Source organism: Pseudomyrmex gracilis, unplaced genomic scaffold, assembly GCF_002006095.1.
Source record: "Pseudomyrmex gracilis isolate BER0280 unplaced genomic scaffold, ASM200609v1 scaffold_13, whole genome shotgun sequence".
Classification (NCBI taxonomy): Eukaryota; Metazoa; Arthropoda; class Insecta; order Hymenoptera; family Formicidae; genus Pseudomyrmex; species Pseudomyrmex gracilis.
The window spans coordinates 1,192,596-1,215,438 of NW_018020597.1; the positions used below are offsets into that span (position 1 = coordinate 1,192,596).

Below are 22,843 nucleotides of genomic sequence, written 5' to 3' on the forward strand. Positions count from 1 at the left end.
CTCCGGGGCTCATCTAAGGCCGAGTTTAATGCGCGAGGGTGCCACGGGATTTGCCGGATTAGCGCCGAGCATTAGCAAACAGATGCAGCAAGATGCTACCCGCCAGCGACGTTTCCGAAAATTATTTGTCGCTTCGTCGCTTTCTTCCGTATTTATTCAAAATGGGGAAATTTACTCCGTTTTAATGTAAGATAACTGCGGAAATACGGCACGTTAAAAAAAACTGTTTATATATTTAATACAATTTTTATATTTAATACAATTTTTGTTGAATAATTTCAAACCTTTATCTCTGACGTTTTGTAAAGTGAAAAATTTTACTACATTGAATATTTCAGAAACTTATTCGTGAAAATTATACATCGAATTTCATACATTTTATTATTTCGCCATCAGACAGAGAGATCGAAAAAAGTGGATATTCTCTCTCTCGACAAATTAAAATACGAGAAATTACCCAGAAAATATTATGTTATTTTATAACATGTTACTTTATATATATATATATATTTTTTTTTTGTTTTCAATTAAATGTGTATTAATTACTTTTTAGCGAATAAATTTTACAAGAGAGGTTTTGTTCGATAACTCTTTTGCAAAAGATTGGCTTATCATGTTGAAAAGAACCAATTAACACAGAATTAGTCAAGATTACTTGCTACGTTCGTGTTCTCAAGGGAAGAGGATTCTCTAAGTAGGAAACCTTCAGTGATGCGACTTAATGTTTTGCGCGTTGCCGGTCTCAGGTTCTACGAGGATCTGACCCGAAACTGCTTCCGCCTAGTCTTCCGCATCGCAAATAGCTCTCTCTCTCTCTCTCTCTCTTTCTCTCTCTCTCTCTCTCTCTCTCTCTCTCTCTCTCTCTCTCTCTCTCTCTCTCTCTCTCTCTCTTATCATTATAATGTAGCTTGACCTCGGCTAGCACGTGCGCGCTTACGAGGTGAAACGTAATACTCGCCGTTTATATCGCCACTTAAATGTAACTTTGCGTCGTCGGGGCTTCCGCAAGTAGCCCGACCGCGCGCTTGGCCGGCCATCGTTACACAAACGAAACACGAAGCTTGCTCGCTTGTCGACGACGTCGTCGTAGTCGTCGTTGTTGTTCCCGTTGTAGTCGTTGCTCGTGATATTTGCAAGTCGATTTCATCCACTTAAGCCGGTGGTTTTACGAGGCCGCGCCGAGTCGTTTCGCTTCGTCGATGGCGGTGAAATAAACACGACGAGCGTGTTCAAGTTTAACGCCTGCTGGGGCGGCCCTCCGGGGGACTCACGGATGAACGAGACGGGCAACCCGTTTCTTCCGTCAAGCTTAATAATTAATTAAAGCGACGTTATTCGCTTCCGTATCGTTTGCCTCCCTTCGCTCTTGAGAGCATCTGCGGAAACCGGGCTGAACCGGGCGGCGTGTATCGCGAAAGTCGTAAAGCCGCATTACGCCGGAACTGCCGATGCGCACGAGAGTTGCGGATTAGAGTCAATCAATTACCGGGGCCGTTCTCTTCTTTCTCTTCCATTGCATGGAGGTTTTCAGGTACAACGCTTCCGCGTATGTGCATACACACAAGCCGCGGAAAAACGCGGAAAAGAATCATGTGCCACGCAGAGAACGACGAGTGTGTTTTCGAGTTACGCGCGACGCGCGTTTAACTCGAGCGAGTAATGGCGATGTGTATCAGCGAAACACGCATCGCGCGCGAGGTATCAGAAGCGGATGGGGTCGAAACACACGGGAGTGGCAAAGTGAATTAGAACATTGGACGAGTCGTAAATCGACGACAGTGGCCTCTTAACGGAATTACCGGCGGTAAATCAAGGATGAGAAAAAAAATATGAGAAAAGGGAGGGAAAGCAAGGAGCGAAGAAGAAAGGCTCTCGCGTCTGAGCGCGACTTTACAGTCTTGGCACTCGATCCGAAAACAATCGTGACAGCGCCAACGCCAGCGCGATAACTCGGATGCAGCGGCGCGTTTCCTTCCTAGCGGTCCCGGTGTACACGTGTATCGCGCGAGTAATTCTTTCAATTTAGTCGGCAAGAACGCTGTAAAACCGGAGATTCCAATTTGCCGAACCGTAGGATTTGATGTTACGGTCGCGTGATTTTATCGCTGACGGATTCGTTGAAAAAATATATGGAAAAATCTCTCTTTTTCTCTCTCTCCCTCTCTCTCTCTCTCTCTCTCTCTCTAAGCGAACATTCGGCGATTACGGTATTTTACAGCAAAAAAAAAAAAAAAAAAATTAAATTAAATCAACTTCACGCTGCGCGTTCGCAATTTATTCGTACACCACGCAGATTGCCCTCCGCGGTAGCGCACGCCAAGAATTAAAACGATGGATAGCCGGCAATTTTTACAAACGCCCGACGACATTTTAACGCATTCCCGCTCTTACGCATCCGGATTTAAATTTCCGCCGCAACTGGCCGGCCATCCGCCAATGTATATATTCGCGGGCCACTTGAAAATTATTCGAATAAAGCTGCCGCACGAATTCGCGCGGCATTCGCGCGCGCTTTAATAACTGTATAGCCACAATATGACGGCGGCATTTAGCGGCGTCCCCTCCCCCCTCCCTCCCTCGTCCCGTCGCGCGCCGCTCCCGAAACAAATATTTATGCATTCTTGATGACGTAGCGACCCACGCACGAGCGATTACCAATCAATTAACGTTATTTCGCCGAAAAAAAGGGCAACCACCCGGGCGACTGGCGGCGGTGGAGCGGTTTTGATTTTCAAAGGGAGAGAGAGAGAAGGAAAGAGAGAAACGACGACCGCAAACTCTCTCATGTCAGGTCAAACCGCACCCGACCACACCGGTCGGCGCTACCTCCCCTCCGACGAATTATGAAATATACCAATTATGGCGTACGAACCATTAATATAAATTTTCTATGATTAAAATGCGCACCCCCCCTGCGTTTCCGCAATTTTCGCTGTGTAGCAAAACGATTCTTATAACCGGACGGTCGGGGGAAGCCGGGTAGTTTATAATACAATGATTGATTAAATTTGCAATAACGTATTAATTACAGGCTATAGTAAAATTAACGTAACGTGATAATTGCTCAGGAAACCATATACGCGGTCTGCGATCGCCGCTAGCGTTATAAATTGATTTTCTATTTTTGATATAACAAATTGGAAATATATCTATGTGTCTGATTGTGTGTGTGTGTTTGTGTGTGTGGACGTGTGTGTATGTGGAAGTGCTCCCACGGGGTGTTACCAGAATTTCTCTGCCCCGGCTTTGTGATCGAGCAGCGCAAAGTTTGGCCAAAACTGACTGGCGTATTTGGTATCGCTTATAACCAAAATCGAAATTGGACTAGACCCCAAATATTACCGCGCAATAGAAACTTGACGTTGTTGATTGTCTCATACGGCGGCTAAACACAGAACTAAACGAGGATTTTTTTTTTTTTTTCTACCGCTCTCTCTCTTCGGTTTCATATCGAGCAAAAATGTTGTGCCAAACGCTTATTCTGCTTTACATATCGACTCGTATACACGCGTATATACACGTGCAGCAAGATATCCGCATGTACACATGTAGCGCGTGATGTGTGTGTGTATGTGTGAAGAGTTTGAAGCGAGTTTCAGATTCTTTCCAGAGTCCGACGAGAGTTGTCGGAGCGCGTTTTGAAATTCCAACACTCGAAACTCTCTCTCCACCACATGGTTCCTAATTTCCGTTCGCTTCCACTTTTACACTCGCCGAATTCGGTAAATACCCGTCCGATATAGGCGCAAGTCCGTGTATAAGTACGTACGAGGACTGGGGAGCGTGATATGAGTAAGTTTGGTAAGCCTTGGATCAGACTAGGGCGAAAGGCGCTTTCTCTCTCTCTCTCTTTCTCTCTCTCTCTCTCTCTCTCTCTCTCTCTGTCTTTCTCCTCCTCTCAGCGTCGGAATATCATCCTCCGACAGTAAACTGGGTCGGTCATAACCAGGCCAGGCAGCGTCGGTATAAATTGAAAGAAAATATTCCCCCGAGAAAAACGAAATTAACGTAATAGCAACGACGAGAGCCCGTTGAGATTTCTTCTCTCTCTCTCTCTCTCTCCTATTCATTGTCACTTTTCTCGTTTTAAAAGATAATTTACCGTAAAATGTATATTACAGAATAATACATCAAAAAATGTTTAATTATATTATTAGTTTGAAACATTTGCACCTCGTCCGTGTGTGTCTGTCTACAAATACCGATGATGATGAATTTCATCGGTAATGTAATAGCGCGCACACATTTTACGCCAACTATCAGAGATATTTGATGCGGCAATGTGATATTCAAGTGTGTTACACGTACGACGCGGTGCTTTCAATCACAGGACTCGAACATATCGTCGCGTTCCGATTACACCCGGCTGTTTATAGCGCGATAACAACTTCGTCGATCGATGCCGCGAGCGCGCGATCAATAAGCGACTCGCACTCAACGTTTCACCGCATAATCGAAGTCTAGACTACCTGATTTATGAAGAGTACCCAGCAATTTCCTGCCCATTAGTCAAAATCGCTGGTCCGTCGCGAAATTTCGTTATATTCGGCGGCCGATGGCCGGCGAGAGATACATCGGACCATACAATTCCAGTTCCGTACTCACTCGGTACGCGAGTGTTGACCGGTACTAGTAAATCGAGAATAGATCCGACCGGCCGTGAATAGTTTGCGATATCTATGTGCGATCGCGTAAACGCGGCCGAGCATATTTCACGCAAGTCGACGGTATATATGCACATATATAGTATATATATATATATATATATGTATATGTACAAACACACACGTTGGCCGATTTCGGGCCGAAAAAAGGAGAAGAGAGATCTTCTTCTCTGTGTGAAAATCACAGGGACTGACCACCACTGCCGTGGGAGTGTGTACACGTATATTCGAGAGTCATATTCTAGAGGAGAGCCACTCGTGGCAATCGGCCGCGCCAACTCTCGATAGACGGACACCTGACTCTCTTCTCTCATCCGGTATCTCTCCGCTGCCTACTGCTTTTGCGCGCGTGTCCGCATTCTGCCTACACCCGCTTATCTATCTCTGAGCCACTCCACTTTCCATATTTCCAAAACTCTGAATCATTTATCCGTGCTCAGCCGTGCATGCTCGACTGTTACAGACCGCAGCAACCCTCGAGCCGCGCGCGCGCTCACGTCTGGCACCGGCTCGGTTCGGCTCGGCGTGGCGTGGCGCGGCGCAAAGATCCTCATGTGGAAGGACGCGGAGGGATACAACAACCACCACGGGTTCGTGCGCGCACATTCGTCTTGGTACGTAGAGAACGGGGGAGAAAGGGGGCATAGCTAGCCGGGACTTTGAGGAACTGCCGTGCGGGAAGGTCGGCCCGTGCTTAGAATTACCATTAGGAGGGGGCGTCAGACCGAGCCATCCGGGCTGTTTCGGCACGAACAGGTTACATCGGCACCGCCTGGTTAATTCCGTTCGGAGATAACGCTCACGGACCGTGTAACGGTGACCGCGATAAGTACTGAGAACCGAAACGCGGCACGCCGATAAGGCACAGACGCGATTCCGGAATCCGTAACGCGCGTCTTCCGAAGAAACGAAGACGCAAGTCGCGTGCAACGAGTTATGTGTTTAGTGCATGGCGCGGCGCGATAACGCGGAGCTACGCGACACGTGAGGATTTGACACGAATGCAACGAAACACATGCAAGTTCTTCATGCATCTATTTATAAGCAGAGAAATCTGCGATTTTTTTAGAAAATGTTAAACAATTACACGCGAAACAAAAAAAAAACTCTTTGTGACACCGACCGTGTGAGAAAATTAAGTAAGTTTCGCGCGACCATATATCGGCGGCTTTTTCTCCAAAAGAAAGAAAAGAGAAAAACTCGCGCAAATCCTCGAAGATGACTCTCGACGTTTCTCGATGCCGTCGCTTGCGAAACGACATTGTGAAAAGCCGACGGGTCAGTTTTCCTTTTTGCGAAATAAGACGACGGAATAGGAGGGGAAGGAGAAGGTAAACTATGCCTCGCGCGTCGGGATGCCTGACGTACGCGTACACGCTCCACATTCGTGTGCCGTGCGGCACACAACACAATGTGCAGAAGAGAGGAGGACCCTATTGTGACCTAGAAGTCACGACCACGTAGGTAGAGAGACGTCGTCCCCCTTCAGCCGGCATCCGTCAGGACGCATTACGACCACCGCGCGCGCGTTACTTGGCGTCCTCTCCGCAGAACCGCCCGCCTCCGAAACCACCCCCATCCGTCCCAGTCTCCGCAAGACAGCCATTGTGTTCCCTATTAATTACATTGCCGCCCGCCGTCTCACCCTTCTCCGAACGTCCCACGTCGCCAGCGCCTGCAGCCCGGGGTTAGGCCACGGTCTAAATACTATGGACCGCCGTGAGGTACAGTCTCATCAGGAGCAGCGTCGCGACCTGCGGGCGGATAATCGCTTTGAGAAATTACCCCGCACGCCCGACTGACGCATCGCTGTTTTCGTCGTTAATCAAAACGCCCGATTCACATGCATTGTAAATCTTCCGCTCTGTAACTTCGCGCAACGTCGTGTTTATACGCGCGTACCTAAACATTTCGCCGTTAGGCGGAACGTTACACGTTCGTAGCGCCTAAATGCGATCCACGTGTGTCGAGCGAACCGTGTGTAATTCGGTAATACTGTTATACCTCTCAAAAATGACGGCGGGGATGCGAGGGAGGATAGAGCGCGCGCGTCTGACGCGGATGAACAATATTCTCTCCGCGCATTTACGACGGCGGGCGCTCCCGCCCGGAATGGTGGAAGTAGTCGAGATATATATACGCGCGCGCGTTAGCCTCTTTCATCCGGCAACAATGACGAAAACGGCACGTAGCTGCGGAACAACTGAACGAAGAGGCCACCGCGGGGGTTGGCCAGGGACTGTGCGGGGGGGACTTGGCGCGCATCATTCCCCAACGAGTGGGACGAGCGGTGCTGATCCCCGCGTGTTTATCCAGCTCTCTAATTTATTCAATGTGTGTGCATTCACTGCGCATTGCCGCCCTTGCACGCCTCTCTCGCAAACGCAGTTAGGATTTAATAGTGCGCTGTTCCACTGACAAACTCGTCCGCGTACATTGCGTCGGTGCGAGAGAGGCTCCGCGTTTGCAAATGGAAACTGGATTAACGCCAGAAGACGCGAGCCAGATAGGCAGATGGGAATGCAGAGAGGAAGAGAGAAAGTGGATGGAAAAAGGGACGCGAATCCTGGCTCGACTAGATTCGACAATCTTTTTTTTTTTTTCCCTTCTTTTTCTCTTTTTATCTCACCCTCTTCTCTCGTTGAAAAAAAACACACTCCACAGATATACAAAGCTATATACATTTTTTCTTTTTACATTTTTTAACTGACTGCGTATATCCGATTGCTTTTAAGAACGTGCGTACGTGTGATCGCAAGCAATTCCTATAATTTACAGCGGATACGGAAAGCACCGGGCGGAAAGGAGCGGAAACGTATCAGAATACAACGGTTGTGCGGAAGAAATGCGGGGGAAAAGTCACCGAAGATAATGGTAGACGCATGAGACACAGCCACATGTTGCATTTCTCTCTCTTTTCGAGCGCCATTCTTAATATCACGGCAAAGCGACGCCACCATCGATCTAACGGCATGCATGCTCGTACGTCCCGAATTCGATACCTTGCATTATGCACGCGGTGGCAAAAGCGAAACATTGTTACAGCGTCTGCTTTGAATTCAGATAACGTATCTCGTGCCTTCGATCTATCCCTCTCCGTCTTCGCTATCCCCGTCCCTATACCTCTCGCGTCCTCGGTCTCATCTTCGCTTCCTCTCGCGTATCTGTCCTTTTGCAGCTTTCTCTGCCTACCTCTCTCCCTTTTCTCCCTTCTCTCACTCTCTCTCTCTCTTTCTCTCTCTCTTCCTCTCCCTTTCCTCATTTCTCACCCTACCGCCCGCGTCGTCGTATAATGAACCGAGGCAGCGTGTCAGATACGAAAGCGTTGCCGGCGATGACGACACCCGAATCGTCTTAGTATCGAAATTCGATATCACACGCTTTCCCGTTTACACCGCCGCGCGTCTCATATGCGCCCAATTCCTTCTCGTCAACTTCGTGCGAGCTCCTATCACTCGCGCGCGTAATTGCGGCGAGGTGTCAGGAAAAATACACGTCGCTTCGCGCGCGAATAAGTTGGATTCTCGATCGTGTTCGCTGCAATAGTGTGTCGTTTTTTTTTTTTTTTTTTTTTTTTTTTTTTTTTTAGGAGAGCGTCAAATTTCTGAGCAACAAAAATTACACTCTCGTCATCAGATCTGAATTTTCCAACCCGCAATTTATTTCGCGGAGAGAGAGCAAGCGATTAGCTAACAACGATCGGAACAACTGTTACGCGCTACGCAACGTGGCGAAAGAGCCAACGTCGAGAGCTGCTATCGGTTTCAACGCGGACACGGCATTAGCATTAATTTGAGTTAACGTTTATTTATAATAGATTAATGTTAATTTACGAAGTAGCTGGCATCGCGCGCGCTCGCATCGGGTCCGCCGGTCTCGGCCGGCCGGCAACACACACCCGCCTCGTCCCATGACTAAAAGCATTGTTTCGAACCGTGGTTTTGCGCTCAATTTGCATTTCCCTGCTAATACATTACGGTTTATAGCCGCGCGCCGGTCGCTTTCGCGGTGAACTGCATAAAATACGAGGGCTGTGTGCTCGCGCGCGTTTGTGCGCGCGCGTCCCGCGGCGACAGGGCGGTGCCGCAACCGCGAACGTTTTGCTTGCAGAGACAAAAAAACAAACGCAGATCCTTCTGTCGGTAGGATGTGTAATTGTGTGCGCGATGGAAAAAAAAAAACCGACGAGATTTTGCCCCTCTCCCCCCTTCCCTCCCAAGCTCGCATCGTATATCGGGCAAACGAGTTTGCGCAACGTTAGTTTTTTAATGAATTGTAACAGCTGACAAGTTATTCTTGTCGCGAATTGCGTTTTTGTCGGGGAAAAAAATTCAAGAGAGAAACAGACAGTAGGTTAACTGTAAACTCTCCGGTCATATTGCGCGCGTTAATTAATAGCATTCGAGACTCGCGGGTCTATATATATACATGGTATCCGATTGCATTCGCACCGTGTCGGCTGCGTGTACATGGCGCGTCGATTGAGGTTCAATCCGTTCGTAATTGCAAGCGCGACGAGGCGCAATTACAAACGGCCTCCCCGACGACGGCTTCCTCGTAGTCTACGTCGTAGAAAATAGCAGCCGTTATGAAGACGACAAACGAGTGCGCCGGTGCTCACGCGCGTATAAAATCGGCTAGTTTCTGGCCTGGGTCTGTGTACTACTAATACCCCTGTCAGAAGGCGAGGCGCTAAAATGGATTTCAGGAAATGAAACCGTTTCGTCTTGCAAATGCGGCGCTCTCACGAAACCGGCGTGTGCAGCACACCCCCGGACATATCTTGCGCCGTCGTTGGCAGCCACGTGCATAAAGTTGCGCCCGTTGTTACTTGGCTGCTGCATAGCGGCATTATTTTCGCGCGGGGGGCCTACTTCAAGGCATGCCGCCTGGCTCTCTCCCCGGGCATAGTTATGTATTAAAGATGAAACATGCATGAAACTCCAACTATGTAACGTCGTATATTTGTGTAAGCGTCAAGCCGCAAGACAAACACCGCGGAATAACAATAAGATGCGCGCGCGCGCGCGCGCGCTCGCGATGCGCACCTTGATGGATGCCCGCCGCTTGATCGCGATAACTCATGTTGAATAACGCGAAGTGATTAGCAGCGCGCGGATGGTGTGATAGATTTATCATCTTTGCCCTATTCGTCCGGGAAAGACCGGACGAACCACTGTGCGGGGGAGAGATTTAGATGCGGTTGCGGAGTGAAGAGAGCTTCGAGATTACTGTCTGACATTTCCATTAAGATGTTAGCGGCAGTTGCCGGCTGACGGAATCGGTCTTAAAACCGGAACTGACCCCAGCCGCATTTATCTCCACTCGAAAAACGAGAGGACACTCGTCCTATCGGCGACGAGCAAGTTGTTCCATGGTGCCTGCTCCGGACCTCCTGAACTCATCGCACATCAATATTGTCTCGTTCGAGTGGCGACGACGAAGACAACGACGACGACGACGACGACGACGACGACGACGACGACGACGACGATCTATTCGTTAGTTCGACAAGAAATAAGCGCCGAAAGAACCGGACTATTCTGGTTTTATCCAAAAAAAAAAAAAAAAGAAAGAAGGGAAGTAATTTTTCTACGACACGTCAATTTCGTCAATCTTAAAAATCGTCTCGCGCTCAAAGAGCATACCGATGGAATAAACGAGAGTTCTCTCTAATTTCTGAATATAATTCGCGCTTCGCAGTACATCGGGAACGGGCGAAACAACTTGCCAGTCGCGACTTCAGCGGCGATTGTACCAGAAGACGTACCCGATCCATCACTGCGGATGTAACGCCATCTTGGAGCCAATATCCCAGCGTATAAATCACACGGCAACCATTGCGGAGACAAAGACGGATATCAGCTCAACCGGCAGATGTGTCCCGGATTATTCGATATTCCTGGAAAAGATCGTGTTCCTCGAAACGCGGTACGTTTCACCTGAATATGAGTGTCATATATCGAACAGGTCTCCGTGTCTGTCTTGCGTGTTAAGATTCCAATTATATTACGTTCGACTCAGACTTCATTGTCTCGCTTTGGATTATTGAGTAACGGTACGAATGTCCTCCGAGTGACACTCGCGAGAGCAATCCGGAATTATTTTCGAAATAAAAAAAAGACACAAACGTGTCATTTGTTACTTCAAACACATGATTTAAATGAACAATTTCCTTGCCGCGCGCAACGCTTTGATAAGCGTTCTCAATTATTCTCCGAGAGAAGATAAGTCAAATATTAAGTGTTTCAATTTTGAATATCGCGAAATTGAAAAGTCAATTCCGTTCTGGAAACGCTTCTGCTCGCGCGTTGAAATTAGAGAATCGATTTTTTATTTGCGCTAACACATACAATCGAATTCTCCAATCTTGCGGGAACGTGTCGCCAGGTAGTCGACATCGCGATACCGTAGAGAACGGATCGATAGGGACGATTTTCTGGAGCGGAAAAGCATCTCGAAGGAACACAGAGAAAGAGAGACGGCTAGTCGGCCTCACCATTGGTGAGGCCTCTCACCAATTTCAACCCTATTTTCTCAAGTCGCCGCTCGGCTTTTCGGCCAAGTCGCGGCCGTCAGCCAGCGCAACAGCCATTATCGGCCAGTGTCAATATCTTGTTACCGGTATATGCTCGCCGTGACGGCAGTCGTTTCCTGTTTACTCTCTCGTGACCAAGCCGTTTCTCAGGTTAATGTCCCCGCGCTTTTTTTGTTGCGCTTGTGTTCTCTCCTTTGTACAAATATTCAGATACGACTCCGTCTGACCGTCTGATTTATTTATCACTCGATTATTATTCCGCGTCTTCTGATTGTGTCTGCGTGTGCCACATATGATTTATTGTATGTAAAAAAAATATTTTGCTTCGCGCACAAGAACGTTCGGAAGAAACGATTAATTTGCGCTTTTCTTTTTTCTACATCAGCCATCAATAAAGTAAGGTTTTGCTTGTGTACAAAGAATAACCGACAATCTCTATTTCTTCTGAGGTATATATTCGAAATCACTTCTGTATCATTTCTCTTGCACGACAGAAATAATCTTCTTCGTTTCGGACTGCGAAGAGAGGCGGAAGAATCGTTGCGTGTGCGAGCGCGATGCGTATATAGAACCTTCCCGATCGATGGTCGTAGAAATGCCCGCGGGATCTGTCACGCACAAAAATATTACGTCATATATTTGGAAGGCCAGACGAGCTTCGGGGTTGTTTACGACTTGCGGGATCGTTTCCAGAAGACTTTCGCGATATATGCGGAGCCCCCCCGCCCGAGCGGGGCTCAACGGGGTGACTGAGAAGTACCGAAAGAGCGATCGTCTCCGAAGTCCTCCGCTCTCGCCGCCGATTTATTTCCTTCGCGAATCTCGGACGGTCGTTTTCACTTTATTACACGAGTATCGCGCGCCGTCGCCGATGTCCGATGGACGACGCGTATAAATTTTTATGGCAGTAATCACGAGCGGTGTCAGACGCCTGCCTGATATCATACACGCCTACGTGGTTATATCGCGATAAAGCGTCCGGACACATTCGTGAAATTCTCGTACATTTTCTCTCGTTTTAGATGTATATAAGCTGCACGTTATCGACAATACTTCTATTTTTTTTTTTACACAGTCTGCGTAAAAGCAAACCCCCCAATTGAACTAATTTTTTAAACTAATTAGTTGCTATTCTTTATAATAATAATATAACGTTGTCTAAATAAACTATATTTCGTAACTATGTATAATTTATTTTCTAACTAGAGACCGAGCGGCGTCGCGAAAATCAAATCGACACGCGCAGTGAACGAGAGCAGAAATCATTCCCGCGATATTTACGGCAGAAAATTTATGACTCTCATTTCGGTACGAAGATAATAAAAACCGCTGATAATCGAATCGATAACGATCGAACGGTTTACAGAATCGTTCCGCGCTTGACATCGGTAACCTACATTACTCGTTATTTCGATCTGAATAAAAACTAAATGCGAACAACTCCGAAAAAGCAAGAAACAGGTTATTTTTTTTTTTTTCGAATATATATTTTACAAAACCCATATATTCCAAATAAAAGCCAAACTGCTGGGCCAAAAACAATTTTGTTGCGGCGTCAATACCATATATTCTGTTGCATTTAACTACAGCGATGGTTAATGAAAGAGCTTCGATTTTTTCGGCGTATCTGGTCCAGAAAGCAAGCGCACGCGCGCGTTTTATACCGTTTTCGTTTTTATATCGTTTCGTACTAAAACACGTCTAGAATTTAATCGATTCTTGCAATCAAAATCGATACACCTGAATAAATTCACTTGACAGTTGTTTTTTTGCCGCACATGGCGCGCGCGCGCGATCGCGCATTAGTTATCAGACCTTAAATAATAAATAACTTATTGATTGGAAAGAAACTCGGATAACAACCATTTCACGCGTGTGTGGATTTTCAATTAATTTTTTAACACAGTCCCCCTCCCACCCCTCAAAAAAACGTGCTTTGATCTCCGTAGAAAAACAAAATCATAATAACGTGCGCAAAAGTGAACAATCGCGTATTCACCAATTGCCACGGAAATACATACAATGTTTGAAAACGGAAGCTCGACTGTGCGCTACCGAATCCTCTTTAGGTCCGGCAGAAGCTAGTGCGAGCTCTTTCCCCAGCTTTGTATTTTTCAATTGCCGTGCTAACGAAATAGCCTCCCGACGACGACGACGACGACGACGACGACGACTACGACGACGACGACGCCCGGAGTTTCAATAGCGATCCCCCACACAACCGCCCGCACCCTTTCGCATTGCGCGCCGCACCGGCTGTGCGCTTGTGTTTGATTAAACCTACCGGGCTGCAGGCGCACGCCGGTGTATACTCGCTGAATGACATATAAAGCCCTCACAGCCCGCTCTTCCCTCACGTCGCCCCCCGTTGGATCCTGATTGAAGCATTCGACGGGGATATCTTGGATCCGTTAAATGTCGGACGTGTCTCGTTATGTAGCGTCCCGTGCGCTTTGGCGATATCCGACTACACGGTGCGCCTTCGCTTGCAGGATAACGCCTGGATTATAGAAGAGCGACAACCGCGCCGAAGATAGCTGTCGCAGAACTCTCCTATGAATTTACATGCGCGCGATAAACGGAAGATTGATCGCTCTGACACATCTCTTTTTTTTTTTTTTTTTTTTAACAAAGAAATTCATTTCGCGAATCAGTTAAATCAGCTTTTCTGATGACAATTGAGCAATTATTTTTAAATTAAATATCTGTAGAGAAAATTTTCCAGGTGTTATAAAGATAAACGCGAAAAAAAAGTTGGTCTTCATTTTTATGCAGAATTGAAAAAAAAAAAAAAAAAAACACGTTCGAAAACGCGAGTTAAATTTCACTAATTTAACCAACTCATTGACGATGTCCCATCTGATTTCTCCGCTCGATCGCGCTCCGGCTCATCAAAAAAAAGAAAAAAAAAAAAAACGACGCGCGATTCGCTCGCGCGCGCGAATCAGCGTTCCGAACGGCGGCGATTAATTAAAATAGCGCGAACGCGATTTGGCGGCATAGCTGCGGCAGCGGTGGGTAGATTTTCCACGATACGACCAACAGCGTGTCTCTCTTCCTCTCTCTCATCTTCCCTCTTTCTCGGTCTCTATCCCTCTTCCTGTTCGTTCCTCCGTATCCCGCGCCTAACCACCCTGCTCGTCGCACCCTCCTCCCTTTACAACGTCCCCGTTAGTCCCTGCCCTTTCCGCACGACCCAGACTCGCGGGGCCATTCGGCGTGGTTTACGCGCCCGGCATTCAGATGACCGCATTCGCACGACCCGAGGAATGTCCAACAATATCCGCGCGGCTACGGTCACCGACGACGAGGCTGCAAGCGCGGAATTCTGCCGTTCGTTTCTGCGTTTTTTCGCCGTCTCTCTCTCTCTCTCTCTTCTTCTCACTCTCTCCGCCCTCGCGACATGTTATAGCGGTCCGCGTACGCTCGCGCCTCTCTTTACGTTGCCGGTTTTACCGATCCACATTTCCATCGTTTACCAAACGCGCTTCGGACCAGAGACGACCATAGGTACCAGCCGCTTTCATTAATCGATCGCTCGAGCGCGTCGATCGTATCAATGAACTCGGCGTTAAACGTCGACGCGGCAGGATATTGTGAATCTGTTGTCTGTGTGTGAATCGCCAATACGAAAAGTCAACATGCAACGATCTTTCGTCTTTTTTCATTTATATCTAATAATATTAATAAATTTAACAAATTTTTTTATCTGAAAAAAAGAAAGAAAAAGAGAGAGAAATTTAATTCCAATCAAGTTCTAAAAAAGTCGCGAATATGTTATTGTTTTTAATATTTAATTGATATTTTAATGGAATACTTAATTAAATATTGTTTTTTATAAATTTTAATATTTCAATACCGCATTATTGGGTGTCAAGAGTCCCACTTCTTCTTCTTGAAAAAAAAAAAGCCGAACAAAGAAAAAGAAGAAGCAGTTTCACCGGGGCAGTTCTCGGGTGTGTGAAGATTCACGATACTATTGAGGGTTATCAGGGCCGACGTTTCGCCAGGTCCTTTCTCGCGTCCGCCGAGGTGAAAGCACCAAGGGATGCCGTCCTGCCGTGCAGGACAAGCGCGGAATTCGGAAGATAAGCAGAGAGCATAACTTCCCGGCGGGCGACGTAACTCAGCCGACCGCCGAGCCACGGATCGTTATGCGTCCCCCGTCGCTCGTAACGCAACTATCTCGAAACTTGTTTTTCTCCTTTATTTTAATAGGTCCCGCTACCTCCTCTTCTTCCTTTTATCTCGCATTCGACGCGCTCCCCGGCGGCTAATTCGCCGTAGAAGAAACTTCGGGGGTCAGTAATTGATGCAAATGAGCCCCGGCGTCCGCGTCGGACTATCGGTTTAATTTCCTTGCGAAGTTTAGCGGCGATCGTTGTGTCTCTTATAAGCTTCCCGCGTGCGCGCGCGCGCGCGCTTTACGAGGTGTTAATATAAAGCGCATCGATAATCGGCGCGCGCCGTGAAACCGATAATAATACCCCGATATAGCGATATAAGAATATAGCTAATTTATAACGAGCGCTTTTCACCGCGCTATGATATCGCTCCGTCATCATTTTCAAACCAATATCGCTTTATATTCCCTCGTCTTTGACGCGGCAAAATACGCGTAAAATAATAATGAAAGTCGTTTTCGCCAATAATGAAGCCGTTTGTTTTGTTTTATAATATTATTTTTGACGGAAAATTTATGAAAGAGATATGTACGCACATATATAATTTGAAATATTATACGTACGCGTAAAAGATATTCGCGAATTGTGTATAATAAGCCGGTCTCTCGGAGATATTTGAAAATGTTTCTATGTAAATACACCTTAACGATATGGGCTCTATTCGTTTACGCTATCGTTATTATCGCGCGGCGTGCGATGTGCATGCTCGCCATACTAACGAAGAAACACGCGCTGTGTATATTTAATTAAATTCAATGTAATTATATCGGGCGTGTGGGGTGTAACGCGATATCGCGCTCGCGCGCTCGCTCTCTCGCTGTATAGATCACGAAATTGTTGAACCGCATATTATTTCGATAATTGCGAGCACACGCGTGCTCGCGCCGCGCCTTGAAAAGTCGCAGTGGTCACATAATATTCGATGTAATATGCAAATTGTAAATTGCGCCCCGTAGCGAACATTAATTCCAGATAGCGTGGATAATAGCGGAAAGAAAACGCCAATTTCCGCCTCCCCCGGGCCGCGCAAGAAGAGCGTGAGCGCGGGCGATTCTAATTACGCGAAGTTTTTCATTCCTACACCGATTTCACATTACCGGAGTCCGTGTCCTGTTCATTTGAGCGTATCGATACGATTATTGCCTGAATATTAATTAATGAACGAGAGGACACGAAACCGCAAAAGAGGGAAAGAGAGACCTTTCGGTTTTACAACGTAGCACGCGCTCGTTTCAAATTGCGCTCTCCTCGTACACCAGGCCGTGTCTCAAAAATAAAATCGCTAAATTATTATCATTCGACGTCTTTTGTCGTCTCGAAAAAGCTTTGGGAGACTCCGAAAACCGTGAAAGTTTCTTTAATATCTGTTTCAAACGAGATTTCAGAAGGAAACGCTCAAAGTTAGCGCATGTCTCCTCACAGAACCGCGCCATACGGATGCAACTATCGCAGCGTGCGCGCGGTGAGTGACGTAATCTGCTCCGAATCCCGACTTGTAACACCCCGCGAGTGTGCTGCAACCGGCGCCCCCGCGCGCACACGCCGACCCGCATGCCGCCGCAACTTCAATGGCGGGCGTATCGCTTCGCAACTGCGGGAAGATAAACCTCCAACCCTTGACCCCGCGACCTCTCCCAAGCCCGCAGTTTGCATTCGAGCCCGCGCATTCATTCCAGTTTATAAAACTCGCGCCCCTCGTGCATCAACCTCCGTGCTCTCTTCCCGTCTCGTCTCTTCTCTCGCTCTCTCTCCCGACGATGTCGGTGGCCACCGCGAGAGGTGAGGGGGGAGGAGGTCCGGCGTTAACACGTATGATACTAAATCGCTGACGCGATTCTCCGGGCGTGTAGCCGGTGAATTATAAACGGGAAAACGGCGCTTCCGAGAGATTAAACGTAATTATTTATTCCGAGCGTCGTCGTCAAACGTGCAGTTTCGCGCGCGCGTCACATAGGTCTCGCCAGCGTCATAGACGACGAACTTTTTCATCCTCCTGATATTTACCGCTCGAAAGTCCGTACGATTGACCTCACACGTGTCCGATAACTTTATACTGTACAAAATAAAAAGCCTCTTACGGCAAGATATGTCTCACGTGTACGCGCGAGCGTAGAGAAAAGTAAAAAGAGAAGATGTACACGCGATAAAACAAAAATTCATATCTTCAGTATCGATTCTCGGTGCAAAAGTGAAATGTTTTAGAAATGGCACAAGTTTTCTCGAAGATTCATCTGAAATTGGTGCGCCGCCAAGAGACACCGACATCTTATTCGTTCTCAAAAATTTTCGAGCTCCGATGTGTGCTGTCGAAAAAAAATATAAAAATATAAAAAATAAAAAAAATAAAAAAAACAAACAAACGAATCCAAAATTGTGGCGTTTTCATGTAAAATTCGAAACTGATTTTACGCGAAATCGCGAATACCGGTTTTGTTTTTTCCACTTGCGCGCGCGTTGCGTTTAATACAGTAGCCCACAACACGTTTCTATGCGGTCTGGTGTATATTCGCGATATTTGTTCGCCGCGATGCAAGCTTGGCTGACCGATATATTTGAGTGTGCAGAAATACACGTGCAGATGAAAATATATTTCCGCGATCCCTCAGGGGATAATCTGGCTTAGGAATGTGGGGATACGTGTGTTGCCCACGTGTGTGTGTGTGTGTGTGTGTGGAGGTGGTCTGTGGAGGCCTGTGCACGTAAGCGGCGACGAAAACGGTAGGAAAGATATTTACTGGCCGCGCGCGAGCGCGAGTGTTTCCGCCGTCCCTCTCGCGCGCGCGCGCGCGCTACCCTCCAAGTCTCCCTCCGGCGAGAGCCGCTGAACTCTGCCTAATGATTATTTGTCGCTGTGGTAAGTGCCGCGCTTAAAACAACATTACCAGACCGCAAGTACCGGCGAGCCGCTTCTCTCCTCTCGCGCTGGATCGCCTCGCTCGTGCTCTAAACGTCGTCCACGACTTTTTTACGCGTAAAAGTATTAAGATATATTTTTTTTTCACAAGAGATGCACACCTTACCTGCTTACACTGTGCGCGCGTGTGTGTGTGCGCAATAAATTTTCAGTGTAAAGTATGGGCCCATTATGAGAGAGTAGCGCGCGGTGAAAGGAAGCGTAAGAAGAGACGCGATATTTTTTAAAAAGATGAATTCTCGTCGTGCTGCGAGAGAGATAATCAATGTAATATAAAACTAAGTAACAAAAATCAAGTGTTGCTTGACTAATATTACTTTTCGGAACAATATACAAATATTTTTAATTTAGTTTTAATATAGTTTTTTTTTTTTTTGCTCCTGTAAGAGAGGAGAGAAAAAAAAGAAGTATCGTTAATTCTCTGCACGCTGTGATCGGCCGGCCGGCTTCTCCGAGTTATCGTTTTTCTCCTCCAACTTTTAAGTCGGCAGGCATAAAACCGGAAAGTAGGGCGAATCGGGCGGCCCGAAAAGTCCCTCGGCCTCGCTTCGATGACTTGGCGGAGAGCGGCCGCGCGCGCCACCATAATCCTTTAATATTCCTGGGCTTCGATACATTATGGGCCGGCTATTAACTCTGCGTTAACTCGGCGCAAACGGGATACCCGGTTTGCCGGTTGGCTGGATTATACAGGAGAAAAATGACCTTATTGGTTCGGAGCTGGAACCAGGCTCGGGGGGAGTCTGTTACACCCTGGTACAGCGGCGGCAGCTGGGATAGTGGTGGTAGTGGTGGTGGTGGTGGCGGTGGCGGCGGCGGGGTTCGGTCGAGCGAGTTGCAATAATGCGATTCTCCCTGCCTCTCTCTCCCTGTCTTTATCTCTCTGTCGCCCGCACACTCTCGCTCTTTCTCCGTTAATGCTTTCAGCCGTAAACACCGAATAGAACCGAATAGAGTGCAGTAAAGGGAACTAACGTGTGCGTATGTACGCGATTACGCTCGGTGGTGCCACGGTGGTGCGGTATCCGCCGCGTATACACGCGCGACGAACGTTACGTGTGCGTGCATGCGCGCGATATTGTGTGTGCACCGGCACGTGCGCTCCGTATACTTAGAAATTGCGGTATCGGCACGTGAATCGAAATTTATCGATCCCGGCCCCGACTCTTCGACATCCGCCTCTCTCGCTTCTTTGCCCCCCTCGCTTATCCACCTCCCTCTCTCGCAGGACCCGAATTAGAATTACCGTTAAACACATCCAATATCGTTCGATGCAGTATTTTCTGGTTAAAGTAAGTTACGTATATGTGGTGTGTAAAATATTGTACAGCGGGGAGGGAAATTCACTCGGGCGCGTTGCGTTTCAGCAGTTCGTAAGTATATTTTTTCGTGCATCCGGACAGTTATTCTGAAAAGCAGAACTCAGACGGCTCCAATTTAGCGATTCCGACGTTTCGTCATTAAGTCACTGGGCGAACCCTATTTAATTAATTACAGACGCCGGCGTGTATTTTATATTATATACATATACCGCAACAACGGCTGTATATACACAGAGATCCAATAATCCGAGCCTGCATTACGTCCGAATACGTCGTTCCGAATTGTGCTTCGCCCCATTGTTGTTTGTTACAAAACACAATTCGACTGCCTGCAGCGCCTGCCATTTCGGCTATTAAATAAAATACGAGCGACGTCAGTTGGTGTTCATTAACGGCCAGAGCTAACGATTCGATTGTAGCGCAGGATTGCGCGTTTAACTCGATCACGCGCACCCGCCAAAGAAAGGAATCGCGCGGTATTAAAAATCGGGAAGCAATTATTCAATGATGATTCGCCTTTGTAGCGTGTTTTTCGCAAAAAAAAACAAAAAACAAAAAAATAAACAAAACAAAAAGAAGCGAAAGGTATCGACTGCGAGCTATGGAAATATTCAATTTGCAAAAAAAAAAAGAGCAGAGAAAAAATTTATTTTGCGCGCGCACTACACAGCATTTTTCGCGAGATATGTTGTTTTTTTTACGCACATAGCCCACATATATTTTTATATATAAATAAATCTTTCTCTGTGTTTTTATTTGGATACGTATTTAACACGAGTGTTATCATGTTTCTGTAATAGTCGTCGAAATATGCACTGCGGCACACAAGCAATTCGTTGCAACAAAAAATATTCGGACGGTTGTTGCGTCGCCGGTGCTGTACGCGCGCGAGAGCCAAAAAATACAGTTTCCACCAATGAGAATTTATCTACGCCATTTTATCCTATTGATTGGAACGCATCATAAAACTGTAGAGATGTTACCGTGCGGCCTTGCGCCCGGCCACACGCCGACGAGGTTACTCGGAAATTTTCCATCGCGGCGTGAAATTTTATTTTCTCGGCCTTTTGTCACACAGATATCCGAATTATACCGATTTCGCTCCCCCCTCCCCCCCTCGGGACCGCGTCCGAAAACCGACTCCTCGGCGATTCGCAAATAAAGTCGTGCCTGGCAGACAAATGAAACTGTGGTATAGATTTTCGTTATTGAGATACCTGTGTCGCACACGGTCGACGGACCGACGGAATCTAGCTGCTTCTCGTTTGCTTCCATCGGCGCTGAGTAACGCAAACTCGGTTCTACGCTCCACGCAATCTGCAATAACAACCCTCGTTCTCTCTCTCTTTCTCTCTCTCTGTATGCAGCAACTCCTCCCTCTTTTCGCTGCTGCTGCCTTCCTTTTCGCGCGCGCGTTCCTCGTTTTCCTATGCCATTTCTACTCCCCTGCGCGCTCGCTCTTTCCCTGCCATCTACTCCGATTCTTCGCTCACTATAAAGGCTCGCTTGCTCGCTCGTGTAGTACACGCTGCATAAACGCGCCGAATCTCCGATATGCTCGACTTCCGTACTACCTCACCTATGTGAATGCCGCGGTCTGTAGCTCGAGTGTCCGCCTTTTCCCCCGACACGCTCATCTTTTTCCGTATCGCAAAGTGGCGTCGAGATTTATCACGTGCATCGCGTGTTTCTTGAATCACGTGTCGATTAGGATCGTATTTTGTATAGCATAAATGTTTACATTCCAATCTCGAGGTTTTGCGTTTTCTTCGATCACTCGACGACTATGAACTTCTGAATTATACAAGTGTTCCGATCGGCGCTCACATAGTCACGAAATCGCACGACGACACATCGCGCCGTATTGATTTTCCCGTCAATCGTCGCGAGATGATGTTTTCGTTCGAGCTTAACGCGCACACACGTCCGTTTGTGCGCGATATGACGAAAACAATTTTTTTTTCCTCGCGACCTCACCGGACGAGATTCCGCGCAAGAACGCTCGATATATATATGTTTCGGTTCTCGTTTCCGGTTATCGGAGCGGCATCGAAAAAAAAAAAGAAAAAAAAAATACGTTATACGCGCCGCGCGGCGACGGTTAAGCGGGAGACGGTTTGCCTTTCCGGTTCGTGGGATTTCGTTCGGGAGTGCTTGGGTCATTTCCAAAGCAAACCGAAACCTGCCGGTTGAATGGGCATCGAATCGCGACCGCAACGCCGAATCACCGTAAACGCGAGCGTAACGCAAACTCGGACCGGGAACGAGTACGCTCCGCGCCTCGTACCGGGGGGGGGTCCTTTTAGCAGCTTCGCGGTCGGGGCCATTTGACAGGTTCTACATAATGAATGATCCCGCGTGTGCATACCAGCTGCGAGCAGATTACCGGATCACACAGACGCATTACGTCCGCGGGAAACTAAGCTAACGATCCGCAGCTCGTCAATAATTCCGTAATATCAATTCGTTGTGACTATTATATGAGCAACTTCGCGCAAAATTTCTTCACACACGCGCGCACGATGCACTTTATGAATGATTTATTAGCAATTTCGTGCGGGATTGCGGCAATGTCTTCTACTACAGCCGCGCGAGAGAGCGTAGTACAACGCACACCGATCGCTGCGACAAACAACAAATAAAGCGCGAGATCGAGAGGCACGGTTAGTGCCTTGTTGTGCCTCTTATACGCGAAATTCATGCGATTGAGAAGTGAGGAGATTTTCATGGGACAATATCTCAAGAACGACCGAACCGATCAATTTCGTTTTAATCTCGAACGCTACAGAACAAAACATTAAAAAAAAAAGTATTCTTGTGTTTTTTTTTGTTTGTGCTTGTGATTTGGAAATAGGCGACGATAAAGTTTTGACGTGGGAAATTCGCGTTTTCAGAAACGTCATTATTATCGTCGTCGTGCGACCAAAATGTGTGCATGTTTGTATGCTTGCTAACAGATGACATAACAAAAGAGTACGTTCAAAGAAGAGAAAAGAAAGAAAGACAGGAAATGTGAGAGAGAGAAGGAAAGACAGAATCATCAAGAGACACCATAGACGAGGTAGTGCTTCGCGTCGGCAACATCTCCGACAGTACCGATATAACTTTTTTTTTAAGTACACTATTTTGAAATTTGACACGCCGTACCTACTATAACTATATCCTTTGTTTTCCTACCAGAAAAAGCGTGTGCAAATAATCAGAATCGATTCTTTCGATCT

General features: G+C 47.2%; 1 protein-coding gene across 1 annotated transcript in view; it reads right to left on the reverse strand.

Annotated features, from left to right (window-relative positions):
* Window positions 1-20,883, reverse strand: part of LOC109863836 (CUGBP Elav-like family member 4) — a 596,712-nt gene extending 575,829 nt beyond the window's left edge. The window contains exon 1 of the mRNA XM_020444444.1: window positions 20,840-20,883. The gene's annotated coding sequence lies outside the window, so the exon portion shown is untranslated. The remainder of the gene's footprint in view (window positions 1-20,839) is intronic.
* Window positions 20,884-22,843: the final 1,960 nt, after the last annotated feature.